The following is a 21,225-nucleotide window of genomic DNA, read 5'->3' on the forward strand; positions in this document are numbered from 1 at the left end:
TTTTGGTATAATAACATAGATTTAATCAATGTAAATAAGGTATTAGGCCAGCATAAAACAACGAAGTTTTTTTTTTTTTTTTTCTTCGAGCCTGGTGGCAGACATGTCACCGCCCCGTTACAAAGGGGACGCTCATAGCATCCATCCATCCATCCATTGACGGGCTTTTATACCTCCGCTTCTCTCTTTTGTCGAATTGTGCCCTGCCAACGCCGGCTTTCCGCTGTCGCTTCGCTGGCTCGGACAGACGAATTAGCCCTTCGGCGACGCTGGCGTTCGCGGGCAAGCAAGCGTTGACGTTCTAAACGTGCAGCGCGCTCGGCTTATGTACACTCTAAAAACTGAAACTCCTGCAGTGAGAGTTACAGAGCTGTGTTACTCCCGCAGATCTCATTACACTCTCTCAGGGAGGCGCTTTACTCTCTTTTGCCAGGAGGAGTGAAAAGGCCTTTCACTCCTCCTGGCCAAAGAGGGTAAAGTGCCTGTTTCACTCCCGCATCTCACGAGAGAGTAAAAGGTTCTTTTACTCTCTTGTCATATAAGAGCTTGTTTCAGAGCTTGTTTTAGTCTTGCAGCTCTCCAAATATATGGAGCTGTAAAGAAAAGTTCGTGCAGTCTAATATCTTTGGCAGTAGCTCAATCGATGAAGTGACGGCGATACATTCCTCTTCAACTTATCGCGACGAAAACCGCTGACATGCACAAAGAATCTAAGATCATAAATGTACGCGATTATACTCACACGTACGCACACTCTGAGTCAGGTCCTAGTTATAAACTGACTAGAGGAGGCACGCTGCAGCGTACGCAATAAAATGCTGTGGACAGAAAGCCCTAGGAAAAAAAAGAAAAAAAAAGGGGGGGGGGGACTCTTACGTTTCGCCTTTAAAACGCGACAGCGATATTCGTACACGCGCACGCACGCACGCACAAACACAAACACACACACACACACACACACGCACACACACGCACACACACGCACACACACGCACACACACACACACACACACACAAACACACACACACATACACTATCGCCTTCTCAATCGATAGCTTGCCTTCGCTTCTCGATGGAGACGTGTACACATGTGCCGCAAGAAAAGCCAAAGTGCACACGGCCTCTCCCTCTCTTTGCATCTACCTCGAATTTTCGCTCACGACCAAGTTCCAACGCTGCCCTTTCGCTCAGAACCAATGACGCCGACGCCGCCGACACCGGAACTTCCGCGCAATGAGCTCTTTGACGCTATCGCGTCAAAAAAAAGATATATAAAAAACACACAGACACGCACACCAGAAGAGGAGAAGCGTGCGTGCTACAGTCGAAGTCTCGCCGTCGCCAGTCGCTGCCTTCGCCATTTTCTTCCGTTGCCCGGTCATCGAAGTTTCCAAATCGCTCAGCTGTGTCGGCTGTGCGTGCCCGTGTCCTGTGTGTGCGCGACTGTGACCTCAACGCTGGACGTGAACGGCATTTAGCGACGGCAGTGCAACATCCCGTACTGTGAGCGTGTTCGTGTTGGTTTCATGATGGTCTGGAGACTCAAGCGAGCTTGCACCTTCGTATATGCGTATTCGGCCAGCACCTGGTTAGGCACAGTCGGAAATGCGAACGGCAGTGTGTTTCTGTGTTCTCAGTTTTGCGTCGCTCACGTGTGTAGTGCCGCACCGTGTGTCGCGTGGAAAGTACAATAAAAAAGTCACAGTTTCGCCGCCACGGCGAAGCAATGAATGCGATAGCAATAAATTGTAATGTAACGCGAAGAACGGAAAGCAGCTCGAAATTTGCCAGCGCGTCGCTCGAGCCCAAAGGACGCACGAAAAGAACGCACACAGGACGAGCGCGAACTAATGCGTCACAGCTCGACACTTGAAGCGCTCTGCTCAAACATAAAGCAGGACGCACAAAACGAACGAACAGGTACACACAAGACGAGCGCGAACTAATTGTCACAGTTGTTACTTATTTCTGTTTGAACAGCGCGCTCCTTTCGCAAACGCGACCGCTGCAGCGAGCGAAGCGAAGCACCCCACCGGCTCCCCTTCTTTCCTCGAGATAAGCGCACGAAAGCGACCACGCCCTGTAGAGCGAAGAGCAATGGCGTTCGCAGGAGCGGGGCGACGATCTTTAAAGCGCGCCACACGCGCACACGTCGCGCCATCTATGTGGCCACTAAGAAAACATGCTGAATTACATGGTGTGTATAAATAGCTCGCCGTTAGCAGGCTGAAAGACGGTGCTGTCGTGGCCTAACGTCTAACGCGGCGGGCTGCAAAGCGAGAGGTCGCCCGTTCGATTCCGCGCGTCGAACAGAATTTCTGAATTATTTTTCTTTGTGGCTTTTCTATATATTGTTACAATCGTAGTTTGGGTATGTGCACCTGTGTGTAGTGGGTCTGGGCATGAGAGAGGTGAAGAGGAAGAAGACGTGCCTGGCGATAGCGACAACCTCGGTGCGAACTCAAGGCCGCTGAGGCTACCGCTGCGTCGCATCTCAATAAACCCCGTTCGTACGCGTAACAGAGTGGTGGAGGTGCGGGGTACACCACATCGACGTACCACGGAGCCACAACCGCTTGAACTTCGCCGGAGCCGTCGCCTTGCCGGTCTCTCACCGACGACTTTCACCATGCTCCGGAACGAGGCACAAGACTCAGTGTCAGCTGCAACTGCGCATAGGTCAACACCGGATGCAGCGATTCGTCACTACATGGAACCGCGCCCGTTCGCTGGAAGAGGAGGAGAAGATGTGGACGAGTGGCTCAAGCATTATGACAGGGTGAGCCGATACAACCACTGGAACTCCATCTCCAAGCTCGAGTATGTAGCGTTGTTTCTGACGGAAACCGCTCTGGTATGGTACGAGAATCACGAGGAGTCTTTAACAACGTGGGAGCTCTTTGTAGAAGAAATGAAACAATGCTTCGGTGACTCTGATTCCAAGAAGAAAGGCGCTGAGAGGACGCTTGCGCAAAGAGCTCAGACTCCTGGGGAGACTTGCACCACATACATAGAGGAAGTCCTCAAGCTGTGCAAGATTATAAACCCGCGGATGTCGGAAGAAGACAAGGTCGGACATCTTCTCAAAGGTATCGCAGAAGATGTTTACAACTTCCTAATAGGTAGAGAAGATCTTACCTCTGTCTCGAATGTTCTGCGCCACTGCCGTACCTTTGAGACGCTGAAGACACGTCGCATTGCGCCGAAATTTGGGCGACTGGCAAATGTCACAACTGTCGCCAGCGTCGATGTAAGTCCGACCGCCGACCTTGCTTCAACTATTCGCCAAATCGTGCGTGAAGAACTGCGGCGACACGACGTCACCTACTCTCCGCACTACTCGACGCCAGTAGCACCATGTGCTCCTTTGCCACCATCAGTGTGCGTTGCGGACCCCACTGAACCAGGAAGAATGTGGCCGCATCCAGACACATTCGCATTTGAACAGCAACATGCGCAACGCTTTCGTCCCGGCCGCGGCACACAGCGACAGACAGCTACAGTCCAGGCTGCTGAGCATCCGCATCCGGTGAGACGACCCTTCACGGCGGAGCGTTCTCAACAGCATTTCTTTGCACGACCTCTGCCCGTGTGCTACAGCTGCGGCGTCGAGGGCCACATTGCGAGGTACTGCCATCGCCGCCAGCCGCCGAGGTACGACCGCTCGACGACATCTGACCGACCTCGTGCATCAAGTGCCTACATGTTCACAGGAAGCTCGGCCAACCAAAGACCAGGGATGTTGCGAAACCCCTCTCCGGCCTCCGATCGCAGCTTAACACCACCGCCTGCTCCTCGTGTAAGTCGTTCGCCGTCTCCTCGGCGCCGATACCCGTCGCCCCCTCCGGAAAACTAGTCGACGCGGCCGTTGGAGGTGAGGTCGCTGGACATTCTACGATTTCGACAGAAATACCTCCGTCAGTTTGTATGTTCAAGAATAAGGTGTGTGTGTGGATAGACAACGTTTCAACTATGGCCTTAGTGGACACAGGAGCAACCATTTCCGTTATGAGTTTCGCGTTCAAGCGCCTCCTTGGTCGAAAAGTGATGTTCTGCTGGGACCGTACCGATACGTTTCGCGGAGTGAGTGGCGACCTCCTACATCCTGTTGGTGTGTGCAGTGTGGAAGTGAGCTTGGGTGGTCATGTATATAACGCAGAGTTCGCAGTTCTGCCTCACGCCACGCATGACGTAATACTGGGCCTGGATTTCCTGAAGCTGTGCGGTGCTAATGTTGATTGCCGAACGGGAGAAATTACCGTAGATTCGGGCATTCCGTCTGCGTTTATGGAACACCTGCCTTGTCACGAAAGTGCCCTTTACGTATGCATAGATACCGTTGTTCCGCCGTTGTCAGCAAAGTGTGTCCCAGTCACATGTTCCCCCACAACCGACAAGACATTTGACGCTACCGTGGAACCGATTCACCTGAGTTGCATGAAGAAAAATGTTCTGATACCTTATTGTACGTTGTCAGTTGTTCAAGGGCGCACTAGCTTATGGACCATCAACTGTTCCGATGAACCCACGACACTGCCGAAGGGTCTGAAGCTTGCGGCGATTCGCGAACAGCAAGTATTTTCTCTTGCCAACCTTGCAGAGAGCCGCGATTCCGCGGATGAGTCCGATTCTGATACTGCGCACGCCATAGACTCCTCAATTATGGCTATGATCAACAAAGAGCTCAGCACTAACCAGCGCCGTGACCTGGCGAGTATTCTCACGAAACACTCCGGAGTTTTTCGACTTTGCCCAGAAGGAGGATCCACCATCATTTCCTCCTTCTCGCATACAGCACCGCATTGACACGGGATGTAATCGCCCTATCCGTCAGAAGCCGTACCGTGTGTCACCTTCGGAGCGCAAGGTTATACATGAACAAGTTCAAGACATGCTAAAGAAAAATGTTATCCAGCCGTCGTGCAGTCCGTGGGCAGCCCCAGTAATCCTGGTTAAGAAGAAAGACGGCTCATGGCGATTTTTGCGTTGATTACCGTCGCCTCAACGCTATCACCAAAAAGGATGTATATCCTCTTCCACGGATCGATGACGCTATAGATTGCCTTTCATCGGCTTCTTACTTTTCATCTGTCGATTTGCGGTCCGGCTATTGGCAGATACCAATGCACAAGGAAGATAAGGAAAAAACGGCATTTGTAACACCGGACGGACTTTTCGAATTTAATGTAATGCCGTTCGGACTGTGTAATGCGCCAGCCACGTTCGAGCGCTTCATGGACAACATCTTGCGCGGTTTGAAATGGGAAATCTGCATGTGTTATTTAGACGATGTAGTGATCTTTGGGCGCACGTTCCGTGAGCACAACACACGACTCGACCTTGTACTCGATTGTCTAAGCAAAGCACGTTTGGTGTTAAACTCAAAGAAATGCCATTTCGGAGAGCGCCAAACACTCGTTCTAGGCCACTTGGTAGACAAAGAAGGCATCCGACCTGATCCAGCGAAGACGGCTGCAGTGGAAGCCTTCAACCAGCCACGCTCAGTCAAAGAACTACGGAGTTTTCTGGGACTATGTTCGTACTTCCGTCGCTTTATTCCTGCATTCGCTAACATCGTGCACCCTCTGACGTGCCTGCTTCAAAAAGGCGCACGGTTCGAATGGACCCCGGAATGTGCGTCCGCTTTTTTGTGAACTCAAGTTCCGATTGACGTCCCATCCGATTCTCCGACACTTCGACCCTATGGCTCCCACAGAAGTGCACTCGGACGCTAGCGGCGTTGGTGTCGGTGCTGTTTTGGTTCAACGCGTCGATACCAAAGAACATGTCGTGGCGTATGCGAGTCGCTCCCTAAGCAAGTCTGAGCGTAACTACACCGTTACGGAACAGGAGTGTCTTGCTGTGGTCTTCGCAGTGCAACGCTTCCGGTCATACCTATACGGACGCCCCTTCACCGTCGTGACCGACCATCATTCTCTGTGCTGGCTGGTAAATCTGCGCGATCCATCCGGTCGACTTGCACGTTGGAGACTTCGTCTACAGGAGTACGACTTCACGGTTTCATATAAAAGTGGTCGCCGGCACGCTGATGCAGACTGCCTTTCGCGGCTGCCGCTTCCCACGACGGTCTGTGACGCGGACAACTTCGACGGGTACATCGCATCGTTGGAGCCAGGCTTTCCTGACAAGGACACATTTAGGACTGAGCAGCAGAAGGACAGTACTTTACAGCAACTTCTTGCTAACGGACGAAAATCATCGGCCACTCGTTTCTGCATGCGCGACGGGCTACTATACAAGAAGAACTATTCTGCTACAGGTTCGCGATATCTTCTGGTAGTCCCGAAGAGTCTCCGCGTTTACATTTTGAGAGCCATGCATGATGATCCAACATCCGGTCATTTAGGAGCAACGAGGACTCTCTACCGCCTTCAAGAAAGGTTTTACTGGCCCAAGATGCATCAGACCACGCAACAATACGTGTCTAGCTGCAACGAATGTCAACGTCGCAAGCGTCCTACAAGTACTCCTCCTGGTCGATTACACCCTTTGCCGCCACCAAGAACTCCATTTGAGCAAGTTGGCATTGACCTTCTTGGTCCCTTTCCGCGCTCCTCCAACGGAAATCGTTGGATCGTCGTGTGCACCGATCATCTGACACGATACTGCGAGACCACCGCTACACCATCGGCTACTGCGCGTGACGTGTGCCTCTTCATGCTACACTTTGTCATTCTCCGGCACGGCCCTCCCAAAGTCGTTATTAGTGATCGTGGACGCCAGTTCACGGCAGACGTGGTCGAAGAGATGCTTCGTCTATGTGCTTCAAGTTTTCGGCACTCTACGCCCTATCATCCTCAAACGAACGGTCTTACTGAACGCACAAACAGAACTCTCACGAACATGCTGTCCATGTACGTCGCATCAGATCACAAAAACTGGGACGATGTTCTGCCTTTCATTACATATGCATTCAACACCGCACAGCACGAAACTACCGGCTACAGTCCCTTCTTTCTTCTTTATGCTAGACCACCACGCTACACACTCGACACGATTTTGCCATTTTTACACCACGATGATCTCTGCATTTCCAAGACTATGTGCCGTGCTGAAGAGGCCCGACGTCTCGCTCATTTGCGCACTCTTGCTTCGCAAGAACGCTCGAAGTTACGGTTCGACCGCCGACGCCGACACGTGACATATGAACCCGGTGACTTCGTGTGGCTTTGGACACCAGTGAGAAAACGTGGATTATGTGAAAAACTGCTGGCACACTACGTTGGACCCTATGTTGTTCTCGACCGCATAAGCGAAGTGACTTACCGCGTTGCTCGCCTCCACGCCAATGGCCGACGTGCTGCAAAGACTGAACTCACGCATATTGCCCGTTTAAAGCCGTTCATTCCTAGAGAGACTGTTTGACTCGCCCGGTGGGCTTCGTCTGCGCGCGGAGAGATGTTACAATCGTAGTTTGGGTATGTGCACCTGTGTGTAGTGGGTCTGGGCATGAGAGAGGTGAAGAGGAAGAAGACGTGCCTGGCGATAGCGACAACCTCGGTGCGAACTCAAGGCCGCTGAGGCTACCGCTGCGTCACATCTCAATAAACCCCGTTCGTACGCGTAACAATATATACATACTTATACATATACGGTGAATGACGGCGACGGGGACGGACATTTTCCAGCCGAGACTGTCCAAATAATTGCTATCGCAATAAAAGCAGAATGGAAAAGCATTACGAGCACATACGTGTGATGCCTGATGCGCGTTTAAAAGCTTTTGTGAAGGCACACGCTTCGCACGGCCTGTCTATCAAGGGCGCGTACGCCTCAATGAAGACAATTTGTGGTATATAATTTCTTTGCTTGCCATAAAGCCTGAATGCGGCAGCGTGCTTTCAGAAAATATAAACAAGCGAGACGCCGCGGTTATCACTCCGTCATGTGTACATTAAGGCTAGCTTTTGTTTTCATTTGATTCAGTTGTAGTTGTCAGCCTCGGTTGTACGATGGTTGCGGCGCTCGGCTGCCGACCCGAAAGTCGCGGCTTCGATCTCGGCCGCGGCGGTAGCATTTCGGTGGAGACGAAACGCTAGACGCCTGTGTACTCTGCGATGTCAGTGCACGAAAAACAGATGGGCGAAACTTCCGGAGCCCTTCGTTGCGCCCTTCACTTTTTTAGAAAAGCGCCTATTTTCATAATTCATTTTCGGTAAAACAACCCCTCCATCGGAATTTCGCTCCGCCCCTTCCCCTGTGTCTACGGACCTGGCGTACGATATTCCAAAACTCCCTACTAGTAAGTGGGAATACTTTTCGATAACAATTTTGCATTGCGCACTTTGTTCGTCTCTAAGACAAAAAAAAAGAAACAGCATACCATAGGGCATAGGCGTGCGCACAGGGGGGGCAGGGGGGGCGATCGCCCCCTCTAATCATTTAGGAGGGGGCGCAAAATCTGCCCCGTACATTGACCCTTCTAGTCACCTAAGAGGGGGGGGGGCGCAAAATCTGCCTGATACATTCACTTAGCAGGGTGGGGGGGGGCGCTGCGATGAACCTTTGCTCCCCCTAATGGGGGACCCTGCGCACGCCTATGCCACAGGGTAATTACGTCATTAGGTTGGACTAGAGCAAATAAATTATTCTGCAGAGATATGATTATGGCCATATTATGAGAACGTTGTCTGCTAAGTGACAGCGTTTATGGTGAAGCGCGTGCATTTTACGATATTGTCACTTAATTAGTGACAATTTTGTGACATAATTAGTGACATCTTGAACTTTCCTGGATTTCATGTGAATATTATCATCCAGTTGAAGTTGTGTGAGCTGTGCCAGGCTTACTGAGTCACATAAGTGCAAGTCAGCTCAATGCAATACTGATGGCAGAGGGACAATCATTAAAAAATGTGACTCTCATAAGACTATTATGAAGCTTTGAAGCAAGGCTAAGCAGCCATTGAACATTATCACAGTTACAAAAAAAAACTAATGTTCAGCAAGAACAGAACACCTTTCGTCATTTCTTATGGTTTACTTCTGTAAGTCATATGTAAGCTCCCTACCTTCATGCTTCTTGATGAATGTAAATATTGTGTTTAGTGCAGCACCAGAAGCAGTAGACAATGGCACGCAGGTCACCAGATGACTCTATCGCAAATTCTCAAAGGATGTGCTGTTGTGCACCTACTCCGTGCTGTATCATGCTTTGTTTTGAGCTCTTTCATTAGCAATGTACACGGCAAACAACTTAATTTATCAGAAACTCAAATGCTGTGTTTTTGACGAAATGGTAGGTGTGGAGTGAACTTGAAACCGCAAGTATTTGCTTTCTGGTCTCGCACAGGCAGTGAAATTTGTGGTTGGCTGTAGTTGTAGGTTATATTGGCTGTAGGTTATGAATGTCTGTGCAGTTGGCAACACTACACTACTGAACTTGATGTGTATATTTCTAAATGCTGCAAGACTTAAAATGAATGAAGGAAGGAAAGAAAGAAATAGACGGAAAGACGGGCAGGTTAGCCAGTTCTTAAACTGGATAGCCATGCTGTGCAAAGGAAGAGGGTGCGAGGAATAAAGGATAATACAAAAGAAACTTTACAGAAAAAAAAAACAAAACAGGAAAGAAGAGTATGATGCCTCGTAAAGTCTGTCTCTAAGCTGACTTTTGTGTAAGAAGCACAGCAGCACTTTCAATGCTAACATCAAACGGGAGCAGCAATGAAACAGCCCTGGAATCTGTTTTTCCTGAGATAAAAAAAACGCTTTATCTACACTGCCAGTTTTGTATTATATACTGTATAAGTTCTTGGTGTTCGAGTGCATTAGGATAAGAAATTTAGAGTTAAAAGATTGTTTTATGCATGGACGTCTAACTGAATTTATGCCGGTTATCTGAATTAGGCATTGGTGTGCTTTACAGCTGTTTAGTGCAGCATGAAATAGTGAGTCACTGCAAAAACCTGTAGAATTTTATTTCTTTCCAGATGGTGCTCAAGATGGCACATGCAACGCTATGCAGCTGTGGACACCAGCAGCTTGATAAGAACTCTTGAAGCTCATCTGGATGCTTCACAGAACCTGGGTTGGTAGCAGCAATCTCGTTAGGAGAGTGTGGTCAAATTGAATCCATTTCTGAATTGTGCAGTGCATACCTGTGTGTAATGAAGCAAGTCATTGATACATTGGAAACAATGAGAGTATCACTATATTGAGTCCAATTTCATGGTAGCTCTTATCTCAGTCATCCGATACAGTATGCAGAATCTGCACCTGCACTCTGTCACACCTATAACACTATATTGAATTTAGAGTGGAGTGCCTCAATAATAGACACCTGTAGCATGATATTAACTCTATTGTGAGGGTTTCATAGTGTACTTGGTGAAATGGTCAGTACTTATATAACGGCAGTGCTAAGACAAGGACAAGAAAGTGCACATCACGAGCGCTTACTCACAGCTGAAAGCTTTATTGCTTCAGCAGAAAATATATACCTAAACTTGAACCTCGCCTATTACCCGCCAACTAGCTCGCCTTCCCGTTTTGCTTCAAACGGTCAGTATTGTGATGCATTACCTTAACAATGAAGTGGCATATACATCGATATACATTGAAGCTCACCAGCGCATTGTTATGGTGTTTAACTTTATTTTTGTGTTCGGTAGTTGCAAAACCGTTCACAAATTCGCGACACAAGTATTAGTCCTGTTGTCACCATAAGTCGGTAAAAAACGTGGAGCTCACTCAGACTCACTCACCAAACATATCTTGCCCATAGTACTCACTCGGACTCAGACTTGCCAAACTTTTCCTCATCCGGGCTCACTCGAACTCAGACTTACTATAATTTTTCTCTACCGGACTCCTTCGGACCAGACTCACGAGTCGACTCATGAGTCCGCTAGCCTAAAAATAGCTTTTTCTACCATAGTGTCAGTGCTCTTTAACACCAATATCTCGCATAATCGGTGCTCTGCTTAGCACCTTTTGATCTCGTACCTTCAAACACGAGTTATCAGAGTTTGAAATTCAAAAGGACCTTTTTATTGAAAGAGATGACTCACGCAAGATATTTTTATCAGTAACCTCCTACGAAAAAGTTTGCGGGAGGGGGGGGAGGGAGGTCAAGGCATCTCCTTCCCCTCTACCTCCGCAAATCACGCCTCTGATCAATAAGTATAAAGCTGATGTGGAGCTCACTCCAACTCACTCATGCAATATATTTTGCTAAGGCTCACCCGGACTCAGATTCGCCAAAATTTCCCTCAATCGGACTCATTCAGGCTCAGACTCGCCATAATTTTCTCAACCGAACTCACCCAAACTCAGACTCACAAAAACTTTACTCAGCAGGACTCACTCAGGCTCGCGTCTTGATATGAGTCTGAGGGAGTCGACTCATGAGTGAGTTTGCCGACTTATGGTTGTGACTGCTTGAAATGAGGCTTTAGCCCTGAACTATGAAATTTAGGTGTAAGTTTTAATTCAAAGTGGCAGATATTTTTGGCTATCATGCTTGTTCAAAACCTTGCCTTAAGAAAGTCAATTTGTAAGGTAATGCACTGCCTCCATGCTCTGATTTCTATATTGAGATCACAAGGTTGAACCAGCTTGTTGCAAGTTTCTTAGACTTTCCAAATAAGTAAATGTGCTGAACAGAGGTGAACTGTACACAGGATGGGCTGCATGCGCCTCGGGATTTGAGTTATCACTGTTGGGAAAATATTTACATTCATATCTACTTGACAGTTATATTAACTGCTTGTCTAGTTTGTGTTGGCTAGGGGAGATTTAAGGTAATAGCAAGCAGTAAGCAGCATAGAAAATTTTCAATGTGCACGCATTTCATAGTTGGCAGAAGCAGGATGGTGCAGTGCTTACAGGGAAGTGCTATGTGCACCGCTGGTTTACTCCAAAGTGCTTTGAGAAAGACAACGTCTAGATGCTGCTTTGGCAAAAGGAGAGTTTTATATTTAAATGTAAAATAAAAAATCGAGGCTGGCCACTGTGGCATGCCTCATAAATACTATATCTCTCTATTTTGTCCCGTCTAGCCTAGTATGTTAAATAATTTATTTAGGAGAATTTGTAGTAAGTTTTGAGGATAAATGAACTATTTTTGTAATAGCAGTTGCCTCCACAAAACAACAAGCAACACTGTACACTAGCTATTGTACCTTGCTCTTTCGCTACGTGTATAAAAACATGGCAGCAAAACATGGACGAGCAAATGAGCCTCGTCTTTCTGTATTATAATGCTGCGTCTTTCCAGATATTAGAAGAATGAAAGTGTGCTGCACACTCATCGCATTTGGCACCTTCTTAATTTTGTATTTTTGTGTTTTTTCGGAAAAGTCTGCAGTAAGAGAAGTCAAGTTGGTATTTTGTATGGATGCAGAAAGCTTAATAGACTTCTTTGCTTGATATCTTTTTCAGGAAGACTGAACACTTTTGGCAAAGCAGCAACAGTTCTGGCTCACCTGTTTGTCTAGAAGACGGTCCCTTCTGTGAACACTCCTGTGCCTTACAGTATACTATACTGATGATCTTGTACATCTCTCAGTATTTAGGATTGTCAGCACTTGGACTGCTGCACTGTGTCATGCACGGTGCTGAGTCCAAATTTCCAATAACAGTGTGCATTTGAAAATTTTACATGGCTTGAAAAGATGCTGAATGTAAACTCATTTAATTTACAAGCATGGTTCTTGACTGTGTTACAGCCATTATGTATTCCCTTTTCAATTTTTATTCAACCTCATGGCATGTCCAGTCCTTGGCTCGAATGTGCCAAGCCACCACCAGTATTGATGGGCAATTTTTAATTCAAAGCATGTTATTGCCCGAGGTAACTTTCCTGTCACGGTATTCAGATTCATTTTCAATGTGGTACTTCTTCATGAGCCATAAATTGAGCTATTGAAGGTGATGAGGAACCAATTTTCCGGTCGCATTTCATGGCACTAGCTGGCATGTAAACATTGTAACCATTGGTCTACTACTTATGCATAATAATACGGGTGAATAGGGTTGTGAAATAATGCCATGTTCCCAAGCTTAACATTATAAATTTACATTATTTCTTAAAAATATGTGAATAAAGGCGACTGTTTACAAACCTTGGCAGGTGGATCTATGGTCGACACCACAGGTCTTTATACAAAAAATTGAACAGCACAATCACGTGTAACATGTTTTAATGCCTGAGGGCAAACTAATGCAATATATAAGAAAAATGGTACACCAACATGCCTAAGTGTTGGAAGCCTTTATTACTTATCGAGTTGCCTTCGTGTGTGAGCAGACACCAAGTTCTCTGTGCATCAGGGGCATAGGCAAAAATTTTTTTCGGGGGGGGGGGGGGGCATCTATTGTCATTTTGTGCTTTGTATGCCATAGCAAAAAAAAAATTTCGAGGGGGGGGGGCGAGGGGGGCTATGTGTGCCCCCCTGGCTACGCCACTGCTGTGCATGCCATCTCTTTGGGTTGTACTTGCATACTGTTATTGCGAAATGTATGTGTCGTGCTTTGTGATGAATTTTTGAACTATGCTTTCATAATATTTTACTGCTGTGAATTAGTGCTCAAGTTGCATTGTGTATGTTGTTTCATCTGTTCAATAATGAGCATAGGTTCTGTGGTAGATGAAAATGCATAATTTGCATTGACATTGTGGATGTTATTGTTTTGATTCCAATAAAGTACTACAACCAGCATTTATTGTATCATTTGATGTTTAATCATGTGTAATACATTCAACCAAAAAAGCCCTTGTACATGTAAAAGAAATTATTCAGGCTTTGACATATAGGTCGTGGTTCTCAGCCATGGATAATTTGGGGACCCCTTGTGGACTGGTGGAAGTAATGAGGGACCCCTTGCATTGAGAGGTAAGGGGGTGGGGGAGGGCTTATAAATTAGCACAACATGCAGCGTGAAATAGGTGCCTTGTGTTTCTCCGTGGCTAAGAATGATCAAACTAAAGTGCCACGCCAATTCAATCTGAGCAGCTTGTCACTAAGTTGTGCGATCTGCCGCCACATTTCAGCTGTTTCTTTCTACGCTTTCTTTTCAAATATGAAAGCCTGAAAAAGCACATGTGGTAGAAAATTGTAGTAAAAGCTTTACAGCCATCTCATGGAAAGCATAAGTCAGCTCCGCCGCAATGCATAACTGTTATGCGGTGAAACAAAACACAGAAGGGGCCGCTGTCATTGGACATATTGTTTCTTCAAAAAGGCGTATTTTGTTTTTTGTTCGAAGATGCGTTTCGCGGACCCCCAGAAATGACTTCGCTGACCCCCCCCCCCACCTTTAGAACCACTGTATGCTACAGATAATGCTTGCGTTCTACCAGATGGGTTGAACCGATGATTCTTGCAAAACAGCGTGCGAATAAGCGACATGCAGTAAACGGAAACAGATCAACTGTGATCGAACATTGATGGGTTGGTCATTTATCAATGGTCGCATAATTTGTACAGTAGATTTGCACATCAACTACAGGTACACGAGGTAGTAGGAGTGCACATGGCACCCACTTTTTTCAGTTTTTATTTATCTGCTGCACTCATGTTCGTGCTATGTGTAATCCTGACTCACTAAAAAGTCAAGTTGTGTCCTGCCGTGACAAAAATATCCTACCAAATAAAATGAAATCTTATTTTCTGAAGAACAGCTGTTTCACTGAGGCATACAATAATGCCATCTTTTTTTTAATAGGTACGGCACAATCTCTTCAGGAGTAGTGCCAACTACACGCGTACGTTCGCAATACAAAAGTGCAACAGTATTAGGCAGTTTTAGAATAGCGTACGCTAAGTTAGCGTTAGCGTTTGCGGCCCGCTATTTCCGTCACTTAACGGGAGCCCGCAAGCGGTTAGCGTACGACGCATGCGCAGTTGCGCGAAAAGCCAACGCAAAGCGTTGCGTACGCTATTCTAAAACTACTGTTCTAAAACTATTCTAAAATTAATGGACATCGTGCTTAACCTTGGTGGACGCCTTCGACATGCAGTTTAACGGCGGCGTGATACGGAAGAGTAGCGGTTATTTAGTAAAATTGTAGCTAGTCTCCGAGTATGAAAGCAATTAAATACTGACTATGACTAATTCAGAAGCACTGTATGTCGTGCCTCAGCGCGCGTAAGTGCTCATCACGCAAATAATCGCCTAACTGCTGAGAGGTGCCGCTGACCCTGCGTGGCTGCAGCTCGCAACAGCACCTACACGCGCAATAAATGCACATGGTTGTATAGGTACACGTTAAATGCCCTTGGAACTCTGACATCAACGTATGTAACAAAAACACGCGACAGATGATGGTCTTCGACCAGCTGAGAACGCACTGCAGACACTTGCAGCTCGCGGCAAAAATAACCAAAACTGCTCCAACAGCACACGCTCGTCGAGTACACATACGTGAGTTTCGCTACCTAAATGTACTTGACACGCCGGTATCAGCAAAGTTTTGGGCGAGCGAGACATCCACGATGTATGATGAACACACAGAAAACACACGTTTATCTTTTCTCTTGCGGCACGACAAACGACGATCGGAAGTCGGAGCTGAAGGTGCTAACGGTGCCCTTCGTGAGTTCATGGCGCCGCGCTAACTATTTACTAACCTAATCCACGCGCAAACACACGCCGGTGATGCAAAAAAAGAAGTAGCAAGCTCCGTCCTCTCGTTGCAAACCACTTTGTAAATATATAAGGCAGTGAAAAGTCAACTAAGCATGCGGTGGCTCTGTGGCGTAGTGGTTAGAGTGTCTGCCTTCGGATCTTGTGGTCATGAGTTGGATTCCTGTGTCGTGTGCGATTTGTATGTGTTGTCATATGTGCGTGTTTACATTGATGTCCATTTTTGAATTATCCCTAGAGGCAATTATTACAAGAATTATTCCGTGAAACGCTTTTTTTCGCAGCCGCTTTAGGGTCGCCTATTGACATGACGCCACACGTAAGCGCTGCAGGCCGTACCTAGCCAGGAAAAATATAAACTAAAATTCTGCAAAAGCCGCGTCAAGGCTATTGTGTTGCTTTCTCTGGGAGCCGCCTACGGAGTCGCATAAAATATATGCGTTTTGGTTGCGAGCGCTCTACGTGTTTTGGTTGCGTGAATGTGTGCGCGTATGAATGTGGCATTTTCTGTGCTCGATTAATTTTATTTCAAAGGTGTTTCAATGTGGTAGCTTTTCTCCCTCGGAGGAGAGCTTTCACTCTATCGCAGACGGAGTACTGCACTCCATGAGGATGCGTTGAATCACTCACTGTCTAGAGGGAGTTGTTTCACCCCGGAAAAGGGAGTGCCCAGCGGGACAAGCCAAAACTGCCGCAAAGGGCGTCGGGGCACTCCCTTTGTTCTAAGAGTGTATATCAAACGTGCGACCTGCCTGACGACAACGCGAGACATGAGACGACGACGGGGCAGTCCCTTAAACTGCTACTGAGTTAAAAGAGCCTGTACGCACTCTCCACCGTCCACAAATATTACCAAATGCTCATTTTAACTGTGCTACTGCTTTTACGTTGTACCACCACTGCAAAGGCTCTCTATGTTCCCAAGTAAGCTTGTTATCTCTTCGCTGGTTGATACTTCAGTGCGGGCTCCGAGGGATTAGGGAGAGACTGGTTTTCCCATAAGGTCACCATTCACTTTCCTGTCTTGGTCAGTGGCAACAAGTTTCCATGTCACTATGTGGCTTGTGTCATCAGCGTATTGCGGTCTTGAAACGCGACGCATTTCAGAGAACACGACATTACGAAGCTCGTCAATGTATAGTCTGTGAAAGCTCCAAGTTGCGGACGGAAGCACAACACGGGCTAGACTGTCAAACAGGTCATCAAAAATTGATACAGCTGCCACTGCTACCGAGGTGGAAACAGGTGAGAAAATGTCTCGATCAGTTACGTCACCCTCGTTCTCAAGCGCACCCACAGAATCAAAGTCTGAAACCGCGTCACTGCACTCCGGGCTCTGCCTTCATTGTTTCTTGAAAGGCGCGGTGTAGCCGTGCCTTTCATCTGGTGTCTTTCGTTGTTTTCTCTCTTTCGACAGATATCTTGGGCAGTCTGGAGTTATAGTAGGCACTGCATCTTTCGAGAGGAGCGCTTTCCGGTGCGTGGTAAACAGAGCCATTACCGTTGTAGACAGCTTCCGCAGGTTTTGGTCACCAGATGTGGCTTGAAGCGCCTTTCGCAGAAGTGGTCGGTAGACCGCAACGTCCGATCTCTGAGAGCTATGGCGTTCCTCTATACCCGAAGGTGCTCTTTTTTTCGGCGCGGAAAACAATGAGAATTTCTGAGCAGACGTACGCTGTCGTGCAAGGGCGAAAGCTTTTCCCCTTTCGCTTCCTGGGCCCACGCACCTCACATAAGTTCACAGGGTGAAGTAAAACTGTAACGGATTACAAATGCTTTAACAAAACACGAATAAAGTCGTTTCGACGTGAAACGTGGCGTCGCGGGCTGAGCGAAGTGGCGCCCACAGGCTCAATCGGCTCCCACGGCCCCGATGCGCCTAGCGCCATCTATTCCAGAAAAGGCGAATGTGAACAACTTTTAGACGCGGCAGCCCCGCTGTGCCTCCGAGCCAATGTGTCACCGCTCCTTCTTACACTGTGGCCCCATGTATCAAAATCCATATTCGCCATTGGCCGAAATCGCGAGGTCTGCTGCTATCTGTTGACCAAAAAATAAACTAATCAACGCTTGCGTCAATACCACCGCTGCGTGCGGCGTTGAAGCTTGCGAGGAGCGCACGCAGGGATGGTACCACGGTGATCTCGTGTTTTGCATTCCTACTCTCAGATGGCGCAACAATCTGCACGCCTCCGCAGCATCAGCCATGGGCATGTCCGGGTTTCGCAAATGGCATGAAAGAAGGACTATGTACAGTCCCGATTTTTATCGCACCTTGTATGTGGCTCTCAGCTCACCCGTCCATGGTCGTACGGGCGTGGGTCTCTGGAATCGCGCGGCGCCCAGAGGGGGCTCGGCGTACGGCACGCCGTAGAAAGCCAGCACGGTGCCGTTGTTGCCGTCGTCCACCCACACTCCGCGCAAGCTGCCGCTGCTCGTGACCACCGAGTGACTCAGTTCCAGCGACCGCCGTTGGTGCGCGTGCTCCAAGCCTCCTTTGCGGCCCAGGTAGAGGATCCAGAGCGCCAGCGTGGCAGCCGTCGTACAACACAACGCCATGCCTGCGCCATTCGTCATGTTACGCGTCAGGCACGAAAATCACGCTCTTAAAGGGACACTAAAGGCAAATATTAAGTCGACGTTGATTGTTGAAATAGCGGTTCAGAAACCTCGTAGTGCTACTTTTATGCCAAGGAAGAGGTTATTTTGAAATGAAATCACGTTTTAGTGGTCCGCATCGCGTTGGCGCACTTCAAATCACCCACCTGAAAGCGGTATTTCTCACGTCACTGTCGCCGGGTCCGACTTTGCCCGTCTTTACTGCGCGGCGGCGTGCACTGGCGGCGTTCACCATTCGGGCATCCGGCAACATCACATGCATGCGGCATCTTGTCGAACTTTCTGTCACAGCGACTTTCACGAGCGCGCAAAACACACGCGACAGTACGCGATACCAAAGCTACCACTGAGACGCGACCGCGATAGCGAAGCAGGGCGCCGGGCGAAGCGCAGTTCGCCGTAAACGGAACCTTTGAACCACGCGCACCGTTCCCCATGGCAACGCCAAAGAGGTTCTTTTTTCCATGAATCAAACAGAAACGAACAAGCAGCATTTTATTACGTCTCTCGATGCACGGAAGGTTCTTTTTTTTATTGCAGCTGGTTTGATTAAGAGTGATTAATTGTAGCCGGACTCTCTCACGTCATCGGGTATCATTGCCAAAATGTCTCGCTCGTGGCGCTCATCGTGTGATACATTTAGCTTAATTTCTCTGTAAGTAGGGCACTGTTGTTGATAATATTACCGTTTTAGACGTTGTGATACATTGTGCTTTCACTCTGACATAAATTGTTATTTGTCTTTAGTGTCCCTTTAAGGCTCATCCGCGGTTGCGACTAGCACCGGTCACACGACCATTTGTTACTGGCGACCAATGAGCGACTCAAGGTGACCGATGTTCACATCTGCGTGGCACCTATACCCGTCGCCACAATACACGCGCTGCCATTGCCCCGTAAATAAAGCTGACGTTCTGTTTGTGAGCATCTGATTAGTTCGGATGTTGCGACTGCAGTCGCGCGACTGAAAAAGTTGGCTTAGGTTTAACTCTTGTATACCTAATTATTACGAGCGAAATGTACGTTTGGCGGAAAACGTTTCCACGCAGTGCTTTATTTAAGTTAGGCTTTTTCATGCCCTTGCTATTGATCGTGTCGCTGAACGACGGAGGCGGATGCAGTAGCTTCGACCCTGGCACGCTTTCGCGCTTGGCAAGTTTCTCTATAACGCACTAGTCTGGACTACCTTTGCTCCGGTGTTTCAGCAGGCAAAATGGCTTTGCTTGAGGTTATGTAGCCTGTCGCTTATCTGTATCTACTGGATGATTGTATTCAGCCTGACGCTTGCGCTGAAGTACACGCACAGACGGCCCAGCCGACGCTATGTCTATGGCGAGACTGAGAGTGCCAAGCGTCGGCGAAGAAGCCGTTCAACCTTCACCTGGCCACGTACCGCAGCGGCGAGACTATGGTAGCCACCGTAGCGAGGCTCCAAGCGACCGCAGCTGCGACGCCTTGCAGCAGCGGATCACGTACCGTGACTTCACACCTGCCACACTTGCACTTCGTTGGCTCAAGTTCATTGACACGCGATGAATGACCTTGGGAGACAGCTTAGCAGAGCTTTCGCTCTAAAATCGAGCAGCGAACGTGTGAGTCAAAGCAATCGCGTTGCGACCTAGGTGGCCGTTTGTGACCATGCAGTCGCCTGGCGACTGACTTGGTCGCATGACCGGTGCTAGTCGCTGGCGTGAGCGAGCCTTTACAATGAAGTTGAAGGTCTGACGAAATCCTCCTTCGTCACATCCGTTCATCCTCATCTGGCCCCTCCCCGCTATTCTTCTAAGGCTGAATCTTTGAAGCGGGCGCCTGTCCCTCAGACCCTTACGTTCCAGGCATCAGCGGGACCCTCGCAAGTGTCATGCGTCTGTTGGGTGTTCAGGGAGCCCGCATGCCCTCGCGTAAACACACGAACGCACTTGTGAACGTGATGGACCGCCTACCACGTGAGAGGTTCCCTGGTGTAGTGCACAGTGCGACTACAAGTACTTCGTAGAAAAAGGGAATTTTGAATGAATAGTCAAGGAGCATCGGAACGATGTCGACAAGCATCATGTGACGTCCAGCGCCTTTGCAGACATGCTGTCTCCACAGGTCACCAGATAGGCTGGGACAGCGCATGCGTCATTTCAAGCGAAAGATATCTAAGCCAGCGCCTTTATCTTGTGTCACTCCATATCCAGACAGCGGCACGCACTTGGAATCGCAACGACGGAAATCTTAATCCGATATGCGCCCGCACATTACGTCATGTACTCAACTGCATATAACCTCATTGCATTCGTGTATCGCCCTTCATTGTGAACAAGTCTCCGGTGTGGGAGCCGAAACGTCAGTAAATATTTTGCACCTCAGTCGGCGTCCACCATTGTTTTAACGAAGAGACTTTAAAATGCAGCTGCATGCATGCGAGGCCTGCTTTGTCTGGTGAACAACATTAGTGATGACAACTTGTGTTTCGGAACTATTTCGCCTCCGTTCGAACAATGTGTAAATTGTTCTTTTTCTTTCTATGTTGATACCCAGGGGAAAACAGCGCGTAGAGACGAGTACGAACAGACACAAGAAAAGGCACAGACACAGGCGCTAACAACTGAAGTTTATTGCTCATACGCCACGAAAATAAATAGCAGGTATCAACAAAAAACCAATACGAAGAGAGGCACAGCAAAGGAAGCAAGGCTTGATAGGACATTCAAAGCAGTTAGCGAGTGGGACCGTGATTATCCAGCCCCCGATAGGAAGGCTAGCTCTTTATCTAAAAGGGCTATTGATGGGGCGCTTACGCAGCTGTCCTGTAATTTCACGATATTTCGGGCCTTCATGATTTCTCGGGTCACTTTATCGCTAGACCTGCGTAATACTTTTGTGTTGTTGAACTGGGGCGCGCATTCACAATCTCGGCAGTGGATGCCCAGTTGTCCTGAAATTCGCACGGTCACATTGTATTTATGTTCTAACAATCTTTTATTAGGGCATAGGCCGGTCTGGCC

Source organism: Rhipicephalus sanguineus, chromosome 5 (assembly GCF_013339695.2).
Source record: "Rhipicephalus sanguineus isolate Rsan-2018 chromosome 5, BIME_Rsan_1.4, whole genome shotgun sequence".
NCBI lineage: Eukaryota > Metazoa > Arthropoda > Arachnida > Ixodida > Ixodidae > Rhipicephalus > Rhipicephalus sanguineus.